The 15,489-nt window shown below is 41.8% G+C and overlaps 50 non-coding genes across 50 annotated transcripts; all 50 read left to right on the top strand.

Annotated features, from left to right (window-relative positions):
* Positions 1 to 332: 332 nt before the first annotated feature.
* TRNAR-ACG (transfer RNA arginine (anticodon ACG)) lies at positions 333 to 405 on the top strand. Its single transcript has one exon. It is a non-coding gene; the product is annotated as a tRNA-Arg (tRNA).
* Positions 406 to 413: 8 nt separating this feature from the next.
* On the top strand, positions 414 to 485 carry TRNAH-GUG (transfer RNA histidin (anticodon GUG)). The gene has a single exon. It is a non-coding gene; the product is annotated as a tRNA-His (tRNA).
* A 376-nt stretch (positions 486 to 861) lies between these two features.
* TRNAR-ACG (transfer RNA arginine (anticodon ACG)) lies at positions 862 to 934 on the top strand. The gene has a single exon. It is a non-coding gene; the product is annotated as a tRNA-Arg (tRNA).
* Positions 935 to 942: 8 nt separating this feature from the next.
* Positions 943 to 1,014, top strand: TRNAH-GUG (transfer RNA histidin (anticodon GUG)). Its single transcript has one exon. It is a non-coding gene; the product is annotated as a tRNA-His (tRNA).
* Positions 1,015 to 1,390: 376 nt separating this feature from the next.
* TRNAR-ACG (transfer RNA arginine (anticodon ACG)) lies at positions 1,391 to 1,463 on the top strand. Its single transcript has one exon. It is a non-coding gene; the product is annotated as a tRNA-Arg (tRNA).
* An 8-nt stretch (positions 1,464 to 1,471) lies between these two features.
* On the top strand, positions 1,472 to 1,543 carry TRNAH-GUG (transfer RNA histidin (anticodon GUG)). Its single transcript has one exon. It is a non-coding gene; the product is annotated as a tRNA-His (tRNA).
* A 376-nt stretch (positions 1,544 to 1,919) lies between these two features.
* TRNAR-ACG (transfer RNA arginine (anticodon ACG)) lies at positions 1,920 to 1,992 on the top strand. The gene has a single exon. It is a non-coding gene; the product is annotated as a tRNA-Arg (tRNA).
* Positions 1,993 to 2,000: 8 nt separating this feature from the next.
* Positions 2,001 to 2,072, top strand: TRNAH-GUG (transfer RNA histidin (anticodon GUG)). The gene has a single exon. It is a non-coding gene; the product is annotated as a tRNA-His (tRNA).
* Positions 2,073 to 2,448: 376 nt separating this feature from the next.
* TRNAR-ACG (transfer RNA arginine (anticodon ACG)) lies at positions 2,449 to 2,521 on the top strand. The gene has a single exon. It is a non-coding gene; the product is annotated as a tRNA-Arg (tRNA).
* A 537-nt stretch (positions 2,522 to 3,058) lies between these two features.
* On the top strand, positions 3,059 to 3,130 carry TRNAH-GUG (transfer RNA histidin (anticodon GUG)). Its single transcript has one exon. It is a non-coding gene; the product is annotated as a tRNA-His (tRNA).
* Positions 3,131 to 3,506: 376 nt separating this feature from the next.
* TRNAR-ACG (transfer RNA arginine (anticodon ACG)) lies at positions 3,507 to 3,579 on the top strand. Its single transcript has one exon. It is a non-coding gene; the product is annotated as a tRNA-Arg (tRNA).
* Positions 3,580 to 3,587: 8 nt separating this feature from the next.
* TRNAH-GUG (transfer RNA histidin (anticodon GUG)) lies at positions 3,588 to 3,659 on the top strand. The gene has a single exon. It is a non-coding gene; the product is annotated as a tRNA-His (tRNA).
* Positions 3,660 to 4,035: 376 nt separating this feature from the next.
* Positions 4,036 to 4,108, top strand: TRNAR-ACG (transfer RNA arginine (anticodon ACG)). The gene has a single exon. It is a non-coding gene; the product is annotated as a tRNA-Arg (tRNA).
* Positions 4,109 to 4,116: 8 nt separating this feature from the next.
* Positions 4,117 to 4,188, top strand: TRNAH-GUG (transfer RNA histidin (anticodon GUG)). Its single transcript has one exon. It is a non-coding gene; the product is annotated as a tRNA-His (tRNA).
* Positions 4,189 to 4,564: 376 nt separating this feature from the next.
* Positions 4,565 to 4,637, top strand: TRNAR-ACG (transfer RNA arginine (anticodon ACG)). The gene has a single exon. It is a non-coding gene; the product is annotated as a tRNA-Arg (tRNA).
* An 8-nt stretch (positions 4,638 to 4,645) lies between these two features.
* TRNAH-GUG (transfer RNA histidin (anticodon GUG)) lies at positions 4,646 to 4,717 on the top strand. Its single transcript has one exon. It is a non-coding gene; the product is annotated as a tRNA-His (tRNA).
* Positions 4,718 to 5,093: 376 nt separating this feature from the next.
* TRNAR-ACG (transfer RNA arginine (anticodon ACG)) lies at positions 5,094 to 5,166 on the top strand. The gene has a single exon. It is a non-coding gene; the product is annotated as a tRNA-Arg (tRNA).
* A 537-nt stretch (positions 5,167 to 5,703) lies between these two features.
* On the top strand, positions 5,704 to 5,775 carry TRNAH-GUG (transfer RNA histidin (anticodon GUG)). Its single transcript has one exon. It is a non-coding gene; the product is annotated as a tRNA-His (tRNA).
* Positions 5,776 to 6,151: 376 nt separating this feature from the next.
* On the top strand, positions 6,152 to 6,224 carry TRNAR-ACG (transfer RNA arginine (anticodon ACG)). The gene has a single exon. It is a non-coding gene; the product is annotated as a tRNA-Arg (tRNA).
* An 8-nt stretch (positions 6,225 to 6,232) lies between these two features.
* TRNAH-GUG (transfer RNA histidin (anticodon GUG)) lies at positions 6,233 to 6,304 on the top strand. The gene has a single exon. It is a non-coding gene; the product is annotated as a tRNA-His (tRNA).
* Positions 6,305 to 6,680: 376 nt separating this feature from the next.
* TRNAR-ACG (transfer RNA arginine (anticodon ACG)) lies at positions 6,681 to 6,753 on the top strand. Its single transcript has one exon. It is a non-coding gene; the product is annotated as a tRNA-Arg (tRNA).
* Positions 6,754 to 6,761: 8 nt separating this feature from the next.
* Positions 6,762 to 6,833, top strand: TRNAH-GUG (transfer RNA histidin (anticodon GUG)). Its single transcript has one exon. It is a non-coding gene; the product is annotated as a tRNA-His (tRNA).
* A 376-nt stretch (positions 6,834 to 7,209) lies between these two features.
* Positions 7,210 to 7,282, top strand: TRNAR-ACG (transfer RNA arginine (anticodon ACG)). Its single transcript has one exon. It is a non-coding gene; the product is annotated as a tRNA-Arg (tRNA).
* An 8-nt stretch (positions 7,283 to 7,290) lies between these two features.
* Positions 7,291 to 7,362, top strand: TRNAH-GUG (transfer RNA histidin (anticodon GUG)). Its single transcript has one exon. It is a non-coding gene; the product is annotated as a tRNA-His (tRNA).
* Positions 7,363 to 7,738: 376 nt separating this feature from the next.
* Positions 7,739 to 7,811, top strand: TRNAR-ACG (transfer RNA arginine (anticodon ACG)). The gene has a single exon. It is a non-coding gene; the product is annotated as a tRNA-Arg (tRNA).
* An 8-nt stretch (positions 7,812 to 7,819) lies between these two features.
* TRNAH-GUG (transfer RNA histidin (anticodon GUG)) lies at positions 7,820 to 7,891 on the top strand. The gene has a single exon. It is a non-coding gene; the product is annotated as a tRNA-His (tRNA).
* A 376-nt stretch (positions 7,892 to 8,267) lies between these two features.
* Positions 8,268 to 8,340, top strand: TRNAC-ACA (transfer RNA cysteine (anticodon ACA)). Its single transcript has one exon. It is a non-coding gene; the product is annotated as a tRNA-Cys (tRNA).
* Positions 8,341 to 8,348: 8 nt separating this feature from the next.
* Positions 8,349 to 8,420, top strand: TRNAH-GUG (transfer RNA histidin (anticodon GUG)). The gene has a single exon. It is a non-coding gene; the product is annotated as a tRNA-His (tRNA).
* Positions 8,421 to 8,782: 362 nt separating this feature from the next.
* Positions 8,783 to 8,855, top strand: TRNAR-ACG (transfer RNA arginine (anticodon ACG)). Its single transcript has one exon. It is a non-coding gene; the product is annotated as a tRNA-Arg (tRNA).
* Positions 8,856 to 8,863: 8 nt separating this feature from the next.
* On the top strand, positions 8,864 to 8,935 carry TRNAH-GUG (transfer RNA histidin (anticodon GUG)). Its single transcript has one exon. It is a non-coding gene; the product is annotated as a tRNA-His (tRNA).
* Positions 8,936 to 9,311: 376 nt separating this feature from the next.
* Positions 9,312 to 9,384, top strand: TRNAR-ACG (transfer RNA arginine (anticodon ACG)). The gene has a single exon. It is a non-coding gene; the product is annotated as a tRNA-Arg (tRNA).
* Positions 9,385 to 9,826: 442 nt separating this feature from the next.
* TRNAR-ACG (transfer RNA arginine (anticodon ACG)) lies at positions 9,827 to 9,899 on the top strand. Its single transcript has one exon. It is a non-coding gene; the product is annotated as a tRNA-Arg (tRNA).
* Positions 9,900 to 10,355: 456 nt separating this feature from the next.
* On the top strand, positions 10,356 to 10,428 carry TRNAR-ACG (transfer RNA arginine (anticodon ACG)). The gene has a single exon. It is a non-coding gene; the product is annotated as a tRNA-Arg (tRNA).
* An 8-nt stretch (positions 10,429 to 10,436) lies between these two features.
* Positions 10,437 to 10,508, top strand: TRNAH-GUG (transfer RNA histidin (anticodon GUG)). The gene has a single exon. It is a non-coding gene; the product is annotated as a tRNA-His (tRNA).
* A 376-nt stretch (positions 10,509 to 10,884) lies between these two features.
* TRNAR-ACG (transfer RNA arginine (anticodon ACG)) lies at positions 10,885 to 10,957 on the top strand. The gene has a single exon. It is a non-coding gene; the product is annotated as a tRNA-Arg (tRNA).
* An 8-nt stretch (positions 10,958 to 10,965) lies between these two features.
* TRNAH-GUG (transfer RNA histidin (anticodon GUG)) lies at positions 10,966 to 11,037 on the top strand. Its single transcript has one exon. It is a non-coding gene; the product is annotated as a tRNA-His (tRNA).
* Positions 11,038 to 11,413: 376 nt separating this feature from the next.
* Positions 11,414 to 11,486, top strand: TRNAR-ACG (transfer RNA arginine (anticodon ACG)). Its single transcript has one exon. It is a non-coding gene; the product is annotated as a tRNA-Arg (tRNA).
* An 8-nt stretch (positions 11,487 to 11,494) lies between these two features.
* On the top strand, positions 11,495 to 11,566 carry TRNAH-GUG (transfer RNA histidin (anticodon GUG)). Its single transcript has one exon. It is a non-coding gene; the product is annotated as a tRNA-His (tRNA).
* A 376-nt stretch (positions 11,567 to 11,942) lies between these two features.
* On the top strand, positions 11,943 to 12,015 carry TRNAR-ACG (transfer RNA arginine (anticodon ACG)). Its single transcript has one exon. It is a non-coding gene; the product is annotated as a tRNA-Arg (tRNA).
* A 537-nt stretch (positions 12,016 to 12,552) lies between these two features.
* TRNAH-GUG (transfer RNA histidin (anticodon GUG)) lies at positions 12,553 to 12,624 on the top strand. The gene has a single exon. It is a non-coding gene; the product is annotated as a tRNA-His (tRNA).
* A 376-nt stretch (positions 12,625 to 13,000) lies between these two features.
* On the top strand, positions 13,001 to 13,073 carry TRNAR-ACG (transfer RNA arginine (anticodon ACG)). The gene has a single exon. It is a non-coding gene; the product is annotated as a tRNA-Arg (tRNA).
* Positions 13,074 to 13,081: 8 nt separating this feature from the next.
* TRNAH-GUG (transfer RNA histidin (anticodon GUG)) lies at positions 13,082 to 13,153 on the top strand. Its single transcript has one exon. It is a non-coding gene; the product is annotated as a tRNA-His (tRNA).
* Positions 13,154 to 13,529: 376 nt separating this feature from the next.
* TRNAR-ACG (transfer RNA arginine (anticodon ACG)) lies at positions 13,530 to 13,602 on the top strand. The gene has a single exon. It is a non-coding gene; the product is annotated as a tRNA-Arg (tRNA).
* Positions 13,603 to 13,610: 8 nt separating this feature from the next.
* Positions 13,611 to 13,682, top strand: TRNAH-GUG (transfer RNA histidin (anticodon GUG)). Its single transcript has one exon. It is a non-coding gene; the product is annotated as a tRNA-His (tRNA).
* A 376-nt stretch (positions 13,683 to 14,058) lies between these two features.
* TRNAR-ACG (transfer RNA arginine (anticodon ACG)) lies at positions 14,059 to 14,131 on the top strand. The gene has a single exon. It is a non-coding gene; the product is annotated as a tRNA-Arg (tRNA).
* Positions 14,132 to 14,139: 8 nt separating this feature from the next.
* TRNAH-GUG (transfer RNA histidin (anticodon GUG)) lies at positions 14,140 to 14,211 on the top strand. Its single transcript has one exon. It is a non-coding gene; the product is annotated as a tRNA-His (tRNA).
* Positions 14,212 to 14,587: 376 nt separating this feature from the next.
* On the top strand, positions 14,588 to 14,660 carry TRNAR-ACG (transfer RNA arginine (anticodon ACG)). The gene has a single exon. It is a non-coding gene; the product is annotated as a tRNA-Arg (tRNA).
* Positions 14,661 to 14,668: 8 nt separating this feature from the next.
* TRNAH-GUG (transfer RNA histidin (anticodon GUG)) lies at positions 14,669 to 14,740 on the top strand. Its single transcript has one exon. It is a non-coding gene; the product is annotated as a tRNA-His (tRNA).
* A 376-nt stretch (positions 14,741 to 15,116) lies between these two features.
* Positions 15,117 to 15,189, top strand: TRNAC-ACA (transfer RNA cysteine (anticodon ACA)). Its single transcript has one exon. It is a non-coding gene; the product is annotated as a tRNA-Cys (tRNA).
* Positions 15,190 to 15,197: 8 nt separating this feature from the next.
* On the top strand, positions 15,198 to 15,269 carry TRNAH-GUG (transfer RNA histidin (anticodon GUG)). Its single transcript has one exon. It is a non-coding gene; the product is annotated as a tRNA-His (tRNA).
* Positions 15,270 to 15,489: the final 220 nt, after the last annotated feature.

Genomic DNA, 15,489 nt, shown 5'->3' with positions numbered 1-15,489 from the left:
TTGCAGCAATCAGAAAAGAGGCAAACATTTCATTTTGTGTTTGACTTGTGGTACTCTTGCTTTTGATGGTTACTATCTGTAAAAAATGATTTTGCCTGGTCAGAAAAAGTGAGAAAAATTGAAACCTCAGACATAAATTCCAGATGATACAAATTTATTCCATCTGAAACACAAAATCGAGATTGGACAGAAATATTTGCCTATTTTTCTGATTGGATTGGTAAGAAAACAACAAAGGCACGTTTCGCAATAACCTCCTGCTGCAGCTTTTCCTTTGCTTTATCGATGTGGTGCGAAAGTAGTGGTGCGAAAGTAGAGGTGCTTCTCCAACAGGGCCAGTGGCGCAATGGATAACGCATCTGACTACGGATCAGAAGATTGTAGGTTCGACTCCTATCTGGCTCGAGAAAGTTGCCATGATCGTGTAGTGGTGAGTACTCTGCGTTGTGGCCGCAGCAACCCCGGTTCGAATCCGGGTCATGGCATTTTGTGGTTTCTTCACACAGCTTTAAAGTTGGTTTTGGATACTTTGCAGCAATCAGAAAAGAGGCAAACATTTCATTTTGTGTTTGACTTGTGGTACTCTTGCTTTCGATGGTTACTATCTGTAAAAAATGATTTTGCCTGGTCAGAAAAAGTGAGAAAAATTGAAACCTCAGACATAAATTCCAGATGATACAAATTTATTCCATCTGAAACACAAAATCGAGATTGGACAGAAATATTTGCCTATTTTTCTGATTGGATTGGTAAGAAAACAACAAAGGCACGTTTCGCAATAACCTCCTGCTGCAGCTTTTCCTTTGCTTTATCGATGTGGTGCGAAAGTAGTGGTGCGAAAGTAGAGGTGCTTCTCCAACAGGGCCAGTGGCGCAATGGATAACGCATCTGACTACGGATCAGAAGATTGTAGGTTCGACTCCTATCTGGCTCGAGAAAGTTGCCATGATCGTGTAGTGGTGAGTACTCTGCGTTGTGGCCGCAGCAACCCCGGTTCGAATCCGGGTCATGGCATTTTGTGGTTTCTTCACACAGCTTTAAAGTTGGTTTTGGATACTTTGCAGCAATCAGAAAAGAGGCAAACATTTCATTTTGTGTTTGACTTGTGGTACTCTTGCTTTCGATGGTTACTATCTGTAAAAAATGATTTTGCCTGGTCAGAAAAAGTGAGAAAAATTGAAACCTCAGACATAAATTCCAGATGATACAAATTTATTCCATCTGAAACACAAAATCGAGATTGGACAGAAATATTTGCCTATTTTTCTGATTGGATTGGTAAGAAAACAACAAAGGCACGTTTCGCAATAACCTCCTGCTGCAGCTTTTCCTTTGCTTTATCGATGTGGTGCGAAAGTAGTGGTGCGAAAGTAGAGGTGCTTCTCCAACAGGGCCAGTGGCGCAATGGATAACGCATCTGACTACGGATCAGAAGATTGTAGGTTCGACTCCTATCTGGCTCGAGAAAATTGCCATGATCGTATAGTGGTGAGTACTCTGCGTTGTGGCCGCAGCAACCCCGGTTCGAATCCGGGTCATGGCATTTTGTGGTTTCTTCACACAGCTTTAAAGTTGGTTTTGGATACTTTGCAGCAATCAGAAAAGAGGCAAACATTTCATTTTGTGTTTGACTTGTGGTACTCTTGCTTTCGATGGTTACTATCTGTAAAAAATGATTTTGCCTGGTCAGAAAAAGTGAGAAAAATTGAAACCTCAGACATAAATTCCAGATGATACAAATTTATTCCATCTGAAACACAAAATCGAGATTGGACAGAAATATTTGCCTATTTTTCTGATTGGATTGGTAAGAAAACAACAAAGGCACGTTTCGCAATAACCTCCTGCTGCAGCTTTTCCTTTGCTTTATCGATGTGGTGCGAAAGTAGTGGTGCGAAAGTAGAGGTGCTTCTCCAACAGGGCCAGTGGCGCAATGGATAACGCATCTGACTACGGATCAGAAGATTGTAGGTTCGACTCCTATCTGGCTCGAGAAAGTTGCCATGATCGTATAGTGGTGAGTACTCTGCGTTGTGGCCGCAGCAACCCCGGTTCGAATCCGGGTCATGGCATTTTGTGGTTTCTTCACACAGCTTTAAAGTTGGTTTTGGATACTTTGCAGCAATCAGAAAAGAGGCAAACATTTCATTTTGTGTTTGACTTGTGGTACTCTTGCTTTCGATGGTTACTATCTGTAAAAAATGATTTTGCCTGGTCAGAAAAAGTGAGAAAAATTGAAACCTCAGACATAAATTCCAGATGATACAAATTTATTCCATCTGAAACACAAAATCGAGATTGGACAGAAATATTTGCCTATTTTTCTGATTGGATTGGTAAGAAAACAACAAAGGCACGTTTCGCAATAACCTCCTGCTGCAGCTTTTCCTTTGCTTTATCGATGTGGTGCGAAAGTAGTGGTGCGAAAGTAGAGGTGCTTCTCCAACAGGGCCAGTGGCGCAATGGATAACGCATCTGACTACGGATCAGAAGATTGTAGGTTCGACTCCTATCTGGCTCGAGAAAGTTGCCATGATCGTATAGTGGTGAGTACTCTGCGTTGTGGCCGCAGGAAACCCGGTTCGAATCCGGGTCATGGCATTTTGTGGTTTCTTCACACAGCTTTAAAGTTGGTTTTGGATACTTTGCAGCAATCAGAAAAGAGGCAAACATTTCATTTTGTGTTTGACTTGTGGTACTCTTGCTTTCGATGGTTACTATCTGTAAAAAATGATTTTGCCTGGTCAGAAAAAGTGAGAAAAATTGAAACCTCAGACATAAATTCCAGATGATACAAATTTATTCCATCTGAAACACAAAATCGAGATTGGACAGAAATATTTGCCTATTTTTCTGATTGGATTGGTAAGAAAACAACAAAGGCACGTTTCGCAATAACCTCCTGCTGCAGCTTTTCCTTTGCTTTATCGATGTGGTGCGAAAGTAGTGGTGCGAAAGTAGAGGTGCTTCTCCAACAGGGCCAGTGGCGCAATGGATAACGCATCTGACTACGGATCAGAAGATTGTAGGTGCGACTCCTATCTGGCTCGAGAAAGTTGCCATGATCGTATAGTGGTGAGTACTCTGCGTTGTGGCCGCAGCAACCCCGGTTCGAATCCGGGTCATGGCATTTTGTGGTTTCTTCACACAGCTTTAAAGTTGGTTTTGGATACTTTGCAGCAATCAGAAAAGAGGCAAACATTTCATTTTGTGTTTGACTTGTGGTACTCTTGCTTTCGATGGTTACTATCTGTAAAAAATGATTTTGCCTGGTCAGAAAAAGTGAGAAAAATTGAAACCTCAGACATAAATTCCAGATGATACAAATTTATTCCATCTGAAACACAAAATCGAGATTGGACAGAAATATTTGCCTATTTTTCTGATTGGATTGGTAAGAAAACAACAAAGGCACGTTTCGCAATAACCTCCTGCTGCAGCTTTTCCTTTGCTTTATCGATGTGGTGCGAAAGTAGTGGTGCGAAAGTAGAGGTGCTTCTCCAACAGGGCCAGTGGCGCAATGGATAACGCATCTGACTACGGATCAGAAGATTGTAGGTTCGACTCCTATCTGGCTCGAGAAAGTTGCCATGATCGTATAGTGGTGAGTACTCTGCGTTGTGGCCGCAGCAACCCCGGTTCGAATCCGGGTCATGGCATTTTGTGGTTTCTTCACACAGCTTTAAAGTTGGTTTTGGATACTTTGCAGCAATCAGAAAAGAGGCAAACATTTCATTTTGTGTTTGACTTGTGGTACTCTTGCTTTCGATGGTTACTATCTGTAAAAAATGATTTTGCCTGGTCAGAAAAAGTGAGAAAAATTGAAACCTCAGACATAAATTCCAGATGATACAAATTTATTCCATCTGAAACACAAAATCGAGATTGGACAGAAATATTTGCCTATTTTTCTGATTGGATTGGTAAGAAAACAACAAAGGCACGTTTCGCAATAACCTCCTGCTGCAGCTTTTCCTTTGCTTTATCGATGTGGTGCGAAAGTAGTGGTGCGAAAGTAGAGGTGCTTCTCCAACAGGGCCAGTGGCGCAATGGATAACGCATCTGACTACGGATCAGAAGATTGTAGGTTCGACTCCTATCTGGCTCGAGAAAGTTGCCATGATCGTATAGTGGTGAGTACTCTGCGTTGTGGCCGCAGCAACCCCGGTTCGAATCCGGGTCATGGCATTTTGTGGTTTCTTCACACAGCTTTAAAGTTGGTTTTGGATACTTTGCAGCAATCAGAAAAGAGGCAAACATTTCATTTTGTGTTTGACTTGTGGTACTCTTGCTTTCGATGGTTACTATCTGTAAAAAATGATTTTGCCTGGTCAGAAAAAGTGAGAAAAATTGAAACCTCAGACATAAATTCCAGATGATGCAAATTTATTCCATCTGAAACACAAAATCGAGATTGGACAGAAATATTTGCCTATTTTTCTGATTGGATTGGTAAGAAAACAACAAAGGCACGTTTCGCAATAACCTCCTGCTGCAGCTTTTCCTTTGCTTTATCGATGTGGTGCGAAAGTAGTGGTGCGAAAGTAGAGGTGCTTCTCCAACAGGGCCAGTGGCGCAATGGATAACGCATCTGACTACGGATCAGAAGATTGTAGGTTCGACTCCTATCTGGCTCGAGAAAGTTGCCATGATCGTATAGTGGTGAGTACTCTGCGTTGTGGCCGCAGCAACCCCGGTTCGAATCCGGGTCATGGCATTTTGTGGTTTCTTCACACAGCTTTAAAGTTGGTTTTGGATACTTTGCAGCAATCAGAAAAGAGGCAAACATTTCATTTTGTGTTTGACTTGTGGTACTCTTGCTTTCGATGGTTACTATCTGTAAAAAATGATTTTGCCTGGTCAGAAAAAGTGAGAAAAATTGAAACCTCAGACATAAATTCCAGATGATACAAATTTATTCCATCTGAAACACAAAATCGAGATTGGACAGAAATATTTGCCTATTTTTCTGATTGGATTGGTAAGAAAACAACAAAGGCACGTTTCGCAATAACCTCCTGCTGCAGCTTTTCCTTTGCTTTATCGATGTGGTGCGAAAGTAGTGGTGCGAAAGTAGAGGTGCTTCTCCAACAGGGCCAGTGGCGCAATGGATAACGCATCTGACTACGGATCAGAAGATTGTAGGTTCGACTCCTATCTGGCTCGAGAAAGTTGCCATGATCGTATAGTGGTGAGTACTCTGCGTTGTGGCCGCAGGAAACCCGGTTCGAATCCGGGTCATGGCATTTTGTGGTTTCTTCACACAGCTTTAAAGTTGGTTTTGGATACTTTGCAGCAATCAGAAAAGAGGCAAACATTTCATTTTGTGTTTGACTTGTGGTACTCTTGCTTTCGATGGTTACTATCTGTAAAAAATGATTTTGCCTGGTCAGAAAAAGTGAGAAAAATTGAAACCTCAGACATAAATTCCAGATGATACAAATTTATTCCATCTGAAACACAAAATCGAGATTGGACAGAAATATTTGCCTATTTTTCTGATTGGATTGGTAAGAAAACAACAAAGGCACGTTTCGCAATAACCTCCTGCTGCAGCTTTTCCTTTGCTTTATCGATGTGGTGCGAAAGTAGTGGTGCGAAAGTAGAGGTGCTTCTCCAACAGGGCCAGTGGCGCAATGGATAACGCATCTGACTACGGATCAGAAGATTGTAGGTGCGACTCCTATCTGGCTCGAGAAAGTTGCCATGATCGTATAGTGGTGAGTACTCTGCGTTGTGGCCGCAGCAACCCCGGTTCGAATCCGGGTCATGGCATTTTGTGGTTTCTTCACACAGCTTTAAAGTTGGTTTTGGATACTTTGCAGCAATCAGAAAAGAGGCAAACATTTCATTTTGTGTTTGACTTGTGGTACTCTTGCTTTCGATGGTTACTATCTGTAAAAAATGATTTTGCCTGGTCAGAAAAAGTGAGAAAAATTGAAACCTCAGACATAAATTCCAGATGATACAAATTTATTCCATCTGAAACACAAAATCGAGATTGGACAGAAATATTTGCCTATTTTTCTGATTGGATTGGTAAGAAAACAACAAAGGCACGTTTCGCAATAACCTCCTGCTGCAGCTTTTCCTTTGCTTTATCGATGTGGTGCGAAAGTAGTGGTGCGAAAGTAGAGGTGCTTCTCCAACAGGGCCAGTGGCGCAATGGATAACGCATCTGACTACGGATCAGAAGATTGTAGGTTCGACTCCTATCTGGCTCGAGAAAGTTGCCATGATCGTATAGTGGTGAGTACTCTGCGTTGTGGCCGCAGCAACCCCGGTTCGAATCCGGGTCATGGCATTTTGTGGTTTCTTCACACAGCTTTAAAGTTGGTTTTGGATACTTTGCAGCAATCAGAAAAGAGGCAAACATTTCATTTTGTGTTTGACTTGTGGTACTCTTGCTTTCGATGGTTACTATCTGTAAAAAATGATTTTGCCTGGTCAGAAAAAGTGAGAAAAATTGAAACCTCAGACATAAATTCCAGATGATACAAATTTATTCCATCTGAAACACAAAATCGAGATTGGACAGAAATATTTGCCTATTTTTCTGATTGGATTGGTAAGAAAACAACAAAGGCACGTTTCGCAATAACCTCCTGCTGCAGCTTTTCCTTTGCTTTATCGATGTGGTGCGAAAGTAGTGGTGCGAAAGTAGAGGTGCTTCTCCAACAGGGCCAGTGGCGCAATGGATAACGCATCTGACTACGGATCAGAAGATTGTAGGTTCGACTCCTATCTGGCTCGAGAAAGTTGCCATGATCGTATAGTGGTGAGTACTCTGCGTTGTGGCCGCAGCAACCCCGGTTCGAATCCGGGTCATGGCATTTTGTGGTTTCTTCACACAGCTTTAAAGTTGGTTTTGGATACTTTGCAGCAATCAGAAAAGAGGCAAACATTTCATTTTGTGTTTGACTTGTGGTACTCTTGCTTTCGATGGTTACGATCTGTAAAAAATGATTTTGCCTGGTCAGAAAAAGTGAGAAAAATTGAAACCTCAGACATAAATTCCAGATGATACAAATTTATTCCATCTGAAACACAAAATCGAGATTGGACAGAAATATTTGCCTATTTTTCTGATTGGATTGGTAAGAAAACAACAAAGGCACGTTTCGCAATAACCTCCTGCTGCAGCTTTTCCTTTGCTTTATCGATGTGGTGCGAAAGTAGTGGTGCGAAAGTAGAGGTGCTTCTCCAACAGGGCCAGTGGCGCAATGGATAACGCATCTGACTACGGATCAGAAGATTGTAGGTTCGACTCCTATCTGGCTCGAGAAAGTTGCCATGATCGTATAGTGGTGAGTACTCTGCGTTGTGGCCGCAGCAACCCCGGTTCGAATCCGGGTCATGGCATTTTGTGGTTTCTTCACACAGCTTTAAAGTTGGTTTTGGATACTTTGCAGCAATCAGAAAAGAGGCAAACATTTCATTTTGTGTTTGACTTGTGGTACTCTTGCTTTCGATGGTTACTATCTGTAAAAAATGATTTTGCCTGGTCAGAAAAAGTGAGAAAAATTGAAACCTCAGACATAAATTCCAGATGATACAAATTTATTCCATCTGAAACACAAAATCGAGATTGGACAGAAATATTTGCCTATTTTTCTGATTGGATTGGTAAGAAAACAACAAAGGCACGTTTCGCAATAACCTCCTGCTGCAGCTTTTCCTTTGCTTTATCGATGTGGTGCGAAAGTAGTGGTGCGAAAGTAGAGGTGCTTCTCCAACAGGGCCAGTGGCGCAATGGATAACGCATCTGACTACGGATCAGAAGATTGTAGGTTCGACTCCTATCTGGCTCGAGAAAGTTGCCATGATCGTATAGTGGTGAGTACTCTGCGTTGTGGCCGCAGCAACCCCGGTTCGAATCCGGGTCATGGCATTTTGTGGTTTCTTCACACAGCTTTAAAGTTGGTTTTGGATACTTTGCAGCAATCAGAAAAGAGGCAAACATTTCATTTTGTGTTTGACTTGTGGTACTCTTGCTTTCGATGGTTACTATCTGTAAAAAATGATTTTGCCTGGTCAGAAAAAGTGAGAAAAATTGAAACCTCAGACATAAATTCCAGATGATACAAATTTATTCCATCTGAAACACAAAATCGAGATTGGACAGAAATATTTGCCTATTTTTCTGATTGGATTGGTAAGAAAACAACAAAGGCACGTTTCGCAATAACCTCCTGCTGCAGCTTTTCCTTTGCTTTATCGATGTGGTGCGAAAGTAGTGGTGCGAAAGTAGAGGTGCTTCTCCAACAGGGCCAGTGGCGCAATGGATAACGCATCTGACTACAGATCAGAAGATTGTAGGTTCGACTCCTATCTGGCTCGAGAAAGTTGCCATGATCGTATAGTGGTGAGTACTCTGCGTTGTGGCCGCAGCAACCCCGGTTCGAATCCGGGTCATGGCATTTTGTGGTTTCTTCACACAGCTTTAAAGTTGGTTTTGGATACTTTGCAGCAATCAGAAAAGAGGCAAACATTTCATTTTGTGTTTGACTTGTGGTACTCTTGCTTTCGATGGTTACTATCTGTAAAAAATGATTTTGCCTGGTCAGAAAAAGTGAGAAAAATTGAAACCTCAGACATAAATTCCAGATGATACAAATTTATTCCATCTGAAACACAAAATCGAGATTGGACAGAAATATTTGCCTATTTTTCTGATTGGATTGGTAAGAAAACAACAAAGGCACGTTTCGCAATAACCTCCTGCTGCAGCTTTTCCTTTGCTTTATCGATGTGGTGCGAAAGTAGAGGTGCTTCTCCAACAGGGCCAGTGGCACAATGGATAACGCATCTGACTACGGATCAGAAGATTGTAGGTTCGACTCCTATCTGGCTCGAGAAAGTTGCCATGATCGTATAGTGGTGAGTACTCTGCGTTGTGGCCGCAGCAACCCCGGTTCGAATCCGGGTCATGGCATTTTGTGGTTTCTTCACACAGCTTTAAAGTTGGTTTTGGATACTTTGCAGCAATCAGAAAAGAGGCAAACATTTCATTTTGTGTTTGACTTGTGGTACTCTTGCTTTCGATGGTTACTATCTGTAAAAAATGATTTTGCCTGGTCAGAAAAAGTGAGAAAAATTGAAACCTCAGACATAAATTCCAGATGATACAAATTTATTCCATCTGAAACACAAAATCGAGATTGGACAGAAATATTTGCCTATTTTTCTGATTGGATTGGTAAGAAAACAACAAAGGCACGTTTCGCAATAACCTCCTGCTGCAGCTTTTCCTTTGCTTTATCGATGTGGTGCGAAAGTAGTGGTGCGAAAGTAGAGGTGCTTCTCCAACAGGGCCAGTGGCGCAATGGATAACGCATCTGACTACGGATCAGAAGATTGTAGGTTCGACTCCTATCTGGCTCGAGAAAGTTGCCATGATCGTATAGTGGTGAGTACTCTGCGTTGTGGCCGCAGCAACCCCGGTTCGAATCCGTGTCATGGCATTTTGTGGTTTCTTCACACAGCTTTAAAGTTGGTTTTGGATACTTTGCAGCAATCAGAAAAGAGGCAAACATTTCATTTTGTGTTTGACTTGTGGTACTCTTGCTTTCGATGGTTACTATCTGTAAAAAATGATTTTGCCTGGTCAGAAAAAGTGAGAAAAATTGAAACCTCAGACATAAATTCCAGATGATACAAATTTATTCCATCTGAAACACAAAATCGAGATTGGACAGAAATATTTGCCTATTTTTCTGATTGGATTGGTAAGAAAACAACAAAGGCACGTTTCGCAATAACCTCCTGCTGCAGCTTTTCCTTTGCTTTATCGATGTGGTGCGAAAGTAGAGGTGCTTCTCCAACAGGGCCAGTGGCACAATGGATAACGCATCTGACTACGGATCAGAAGATTGTAGGTTCGACTCCTATCTGGCTCGAGAAAGTTGCCATGATCGTATAGTGGTGAGTACTCTGCGTTGTGGCCGCAGCAACCCCGGTTCGAATCTGGGTCATGGCATTTTGTGGTTTCTTCACACAGCTTTAAAGTTGGTTTTGGATACTTTGCAGCAATCAGAAAAGAGGCAAACATTTCATTTTGTGTTTGACTTGTGGTACTCTTGCTTTCGATGGTTACTATCTGTAAAAAATGATTTTGCCTGGTCAGAAAAAGTGAGAAAAATTGAAACCTCAGACATAAATTCCAGATGATACAAATTTATTCCATCTGAAACACAAAATCGAGATTGGACAGAAATATTTGCCTATTTTTCTGATTGGATTGGTAAGAAAACAACAAAGGCACGTTTCGCAATAACCTCCTGCTGCAGCTTTTCCTTTGCTTTATCGATGTGGTGCGAAAGTAGTGGTGCGAAAGTAGAGGTGCTTCTCCAACAGGGCCAGTGGCGCAATGGATAACGCATCTGACTACGGATCAGAAGATTGTAGGTTCGACTCCTATCTGGCTCGAGAAAGTTGCCATGATCGTATAGTGGTGAGTACTCTGCGTTGTGGCCGCAGCAACCCCGGTTCGAATCCGGGTCATGGCATTTTGTGGTTTCTTCACACAGCTTTAAAGTTGGTTTTGGATACTTTGCAGCAATCAGAAAAGAGGCAAACATTTCATTTTGTGTTTGACTTGTGGTACTCTTGCTTTTGATGGTTACTATCTGTAAAAAATGATTTTGCCTGGTCAGAAAAAGTGAGAAAAATTGAAACCTCAGACATAAATTCCAGATGATACAAATTTATTCCATCTGAAACACAAAATCGAGATTGGACAGAAATATTTGCCTATTTTTCTGATTGGATTGGTAAGAAAACAACAAAGGCACGTTTCGCAATAACCTCCTGCTGCAGCTTTTCCTTTGCTTTATCGATGTGGTGCGAAAGTAGTGGTGCGAAAGTAGAGGTGCTTCTCCAACAGGGCCAGTGGCGCAATGGATAACGCATCTGACTACGGATCAGAAGATTGTAGGTTCGACTCCTATCTGGCTCGAGAAAGTTGCCATGATCGTATAGTGGTGAGTACTCTGCGTTGTGGCCGCAGCAACCCCGGTTCGAATCCGGGTCATGGCATTTTGTGGTTTCTTCACACAGCTTTAAAGTTGGTTTTGGATACTTTGCAGCAATCAGAAAAGAGGCAAACATTTCATTTTGTGTTTGACTTGTGGTACTCTTGCTTTCGATGGTTACTATCTGTAAAAAATGATTTTGCCTGGTCAGAAAAAGTGAGAAAAATTGAAACCTCAGACATAAATTCCAGATGATGCAAATTTATTCCATCTGAAACACAAAATCGAGATTGGACAGAAATATTTGCCTATTTTTCTGATTGGATTGGTAAGAAAACAACAAAGGCACGTTTCGCAATAACCTCCTGCTGCAGCTTTTCCTTTGCTTTATCGATGTGGTGCGAAAGTAGTGGTGCGAAAGTAGAGGTGCTTCTCCAACAGGGCCAGTGGCGCAATGGATAACGCATCTGACTACGGATCAGAAGATTGTAGGTTCGACTCCTATCTGGCTCGAGAAAGTTGCCATGATCGTATAGTGGTGAGTACTCTGCGTTGTGGCCGCAGCAACCCCGGTTCGAATCCGGGTCATGGCATTTTGTGGTTTCTTCACACAGCTTTAAAGTTGGTTTTGGATACTTTGCAGCAATCAGAAAAGAGGCAAACATTTCATTTTGTGTTTGACTTGTGGTACTCTTGCTTTCGATGGTTACTATCTGTAAAAAATGATTTTGCCTGGTCAGAAAAAGTGAGAAAAATTGAAACCTCAGACATAAATTCCAGATGATACAAATTTATTCCATCTGAAACACAAAATCGAGATTGGACAGAAATATTTGCCTATTTTTCTGATTGGATTGGTAAGAAAACAACAAAGGCACGTTTCGCAATAACCTCCTGCTGCAGCTTTTCCTTTGCTTTATCGATGTGGTGCGAAAGTAGTGGTGCGAAAGTAGAGGTGCTTCTCCAACAGGGCCAGTGGCGCAATGGATAACGCATCTGACTACGGATCAGAAGATTGTAGGTTCGACTCCTATCTGGCTCGAGAAAGTTGCCATGATCGTATAGTGGTGAGTACTCTGCGTTGTGGCCGCAGGAAACCCGGTTCGAATCCGGGTCATGGCATTTTGTGGTTTCTTCACACAGCTTTAAAGTTGGTTTTGGATACTTTGCAGCAATCAGAAAAGAGGCAAACATTTCATTTTGTGTTTGACTTGTGGTACTCTTGCTTTCGATGGTTACTATCTGTAAAAAATGATTTTGCCTGGTCAGAAAAAGTGAGAAAAATTGAAACCTCAGACATAAATTCCAGATGATACAAATTTATTCCATCTGAAACACAAAATCGAGATTGGACAGAAATATTTGCCTATTTTTCTGATTGGATTGGTAAGAAAACAACAAAGGCACGTTTCGCAATAACCTCCTGCTGCAGCTTTTCCTTTGCTTTATCGATGTGGTGCGAAAGTAGTGGTGCGAAAGTAGAGGTGCTTCTCCAACAGGGCCAGTGGCGCAATGGATAACGCATCTGACTACGGATCAGAAGATTGTAGGTGCGACTCCTATCTGGCTCGAGAAAGTTGCCATGATCGTATAGTGGTGAGTACTCTGCGTTGTGGCCGCAGCAACCCCGGTTCGAATCCGGGTCATGGCATTTTGTGGTTTCTTCACACAGCTTTAAAGTTGGTTTTGGATACTTTGCAGCAATCAGAAAAGAGGCAAACATTTCATTTTGTGTTTGACTTGTGGTACTCTTGCTTTCGATGGTTACTATCTGTAAAAAATGATTTTGCCTGGTCAGAAAAAGTGAGAAAAATTGAAACCTCAGACATAAATTCCAGATGATACAAATTTATTCCATCTGAAACACAAAATCGAGATTGGACAGAAATATTTGCCTATTTTTCTGATTGGATTGGTAAGAAAACAACAAAGGCACGTTTCGCAATAACCTCCTGCTGCAGCTTTTCCTTTGCTTTATCGATGTGGTGCGAAAGTAGTGGTGCGAAAGTAGAGGTGCTTCTCCAACAGGGCCAGTGGCGCAATGGATAACGCATCTGACTACGGATCAGAAGATTGTAGGTTCGACTCCTATCTGGCTCGAGAAAGTTGCCATGATCGTATAGTGGTGAGTACTCTGCGTTGTGGCCGCAGCAACCCCGGTTCGAATCCGGGTCATGGCATTTTGTGGTTTCTTCACACAGCTTTAAAGTTGGTTTTGGATACTTTGCAGCAATCAGAAAAGAGGCAAACATTTCATTTTGTGTTTGACTTGTGGTACTCTTGCTTTCGATGGTTACTATCTGTAAAAAATGATTTTGCCTGGTCAGAAAAAGTGAGAAAAATTGAAACCTCAGACATAAATTCCAGATGATACAAATTTATTCCATCTGAAACACAAAATCGAGATTGGACAGAAATATTTGCCTATTTTTCTGATTGGATTGGTAAGAAAACAACAAAGGCACGTTTCGCAATAACCTCCTGCTGCAGCTTTTCCTTTGCTTTATCGATGTGGTGCGAAAGTAGTGGTGCGAAAGTAGAGGTGCTTCTCCAACAGGGCCAGTGGCGCAATGGATAACGCATCTGACTACGGATCAGAAGATTGTAGGTTCGACTCCTATCTGGCTCGAGAAAGTTGCCATGATCGTATAGTGGTGAGTACTCTGCGTTGTGGCCGCAGCAACCCCGGTTCGAATCCGGGTCATGGCATTTTGTGGTTTCTTCACACAGCTTTAAAGTTGGTTTTGGATACTTTGCAGCAATCAGAAAAGAGGCAAACATTTCATTTTGTGTTTGACTTGTGGTACTCTTGCTTTCGATGGTTACGATCTGTAAAAAATGATTTTGCCTGGTCAGAAAAAGTGAGAAAAATTGAAACCTCAGACATAAATTCCAGATGATACAAATTTATTCCATCTGAAACACAAAATCGAGATTGGACAGAAATATTTGCCTATTTTTCTGATTGGATTGGTAAGAAAACAACAAAGGCACGTTTCGCAATAACCTCCTGCTGCAGCTTTTCCTTTGCTTTATCGATGTGGTGCGAAAGTAGTGGTGCGAAAGTAGAGGTGCTTCTCCAACAGGGCCAGTGGCGCAATGGATAACGCATCTGACTACGGATCAGAAGATTGTAGGTTCGACTCCTATCTGGCTCGAGAAAGTTGCCATGATCGTATAGTGGTGAGTACTCTGCGTTGTGGCCGCAGCAACCCCGGTTCGAATCCGGGTCATGGCATTTTGTGGTTTCTTCACACAGCTTTAAAGTTGGTTTTGGATACTTTGCAGCAATCAGAAAAGAGGCAAACATTTCATTTTGTGTTTGACTTGTGGTACTCTTGCTTTCGATGGTTACTATCTGTAAAAAATGATTTTGCCTGGTCAGAAAAAGTGAGAAAAATTGAAACCTCAGACATAAATTCCAGATGATACAAATTTATTCCATCTGAAACACAAAATCGAGATTGGACAGAAATATTTGCCTATTTTTCTGATTGGATTGGTAAGAAAACAACAAAGGCACGTTTCGCAATAACCTCCTGCTGCAGCTTTTCCTTTGCTTTATCGATGTGGTGCGAAAGTAGTGGTGCGAAAGTAGAGGTGCTTCTCCAACAGGGCCAGTGGCGCAATGGATAACGCATCTGACTACGGATCAGAAGATTGTAGGTTCGACTCCTATCTGGCTCGAGAAAGTTGCCATGATCGTATAGTGGTGAGTACTCTGCGTTGTGGCCGCAGCAACCCCGGTTCGAATCCGGGTCATGGCATTTTGTGGTTTCTTCACACAGCTTTAAAGTTGGTTTTGGATACTTTGCAGCAATCAGAAAAGAGGCAAACATTTCATTTTGTGTTTGACTTGTGGTACTCTTGCTTTCGATGGTTACTATCTGTAAAAAATGATTTTGCCTGGTCAGAAAAAGTGAGAAAAATTGAAACCTCAGACATAAATTCCAGATGATACAAATTTATTCCATCTGAAACACAAAATCGAGATTGGACAGAAATATTTGCCTATTTTTCTGATTGGATTGGTAAGAAAACAACAAAGGCACGTTTCGCAATAACCTCCTGCTGCAGCTTTTCCTTTGCTTTATCGATGTGGTGCGAAAGTAGTGGTGCGAAAGTAGAGGTGCTTCTCCAACAGGGCCAGTGGCGCAATGGATAACGCATCTGACTACAGATCAGAAGATTGTAGGTTCGACTCCTATCTGGCTCGAGAAAGTTGCCATGATCGTATAGTGGTGAGTACTCTGCGTTGTGGCCGCAGCAACCCCGGTTCGAATCCGGGTCATGGCATTTTGTGGTTTCTTCACACAGCTTTAAAGTTGGTTTTGGATACTTTGCAGCAATCAGAAAAGAGGCAAACATTTCATTTTGTGTTTGACTTGTGGTACTCTTGCTTTCGATGGTTACTATCTGTAAAAAATGATTTTGCCTGGTCAGAAAAAGTGAGAAAAATTGAAACCTCAGACATAAATTCCAGATGATACAAATTTATTCCATCTGAAACACAAAA

Source organism: Anomaloglossus baeobatrachus, chromosome 4, assembly GCF_048569485.1.
Source record: "Anomaloglossus baeobatrachus isolate aAnoBae1 chromosome 4, aAnoBae1.hap1, whole genome shotgun sequence".
Classification (NCBI taxonomy): domain Eukaryota; kingdom Metazoa; phylum Chordata; class Amphibia; order Anura; family Aromobatidae; genus Anomaloglossus; species Anomaloglossus baeobatrachus.
Note: the sequence above shows the minus strand (reverse complement) of the source record. Positions and strands in the feature narration are given on the sequence as shown.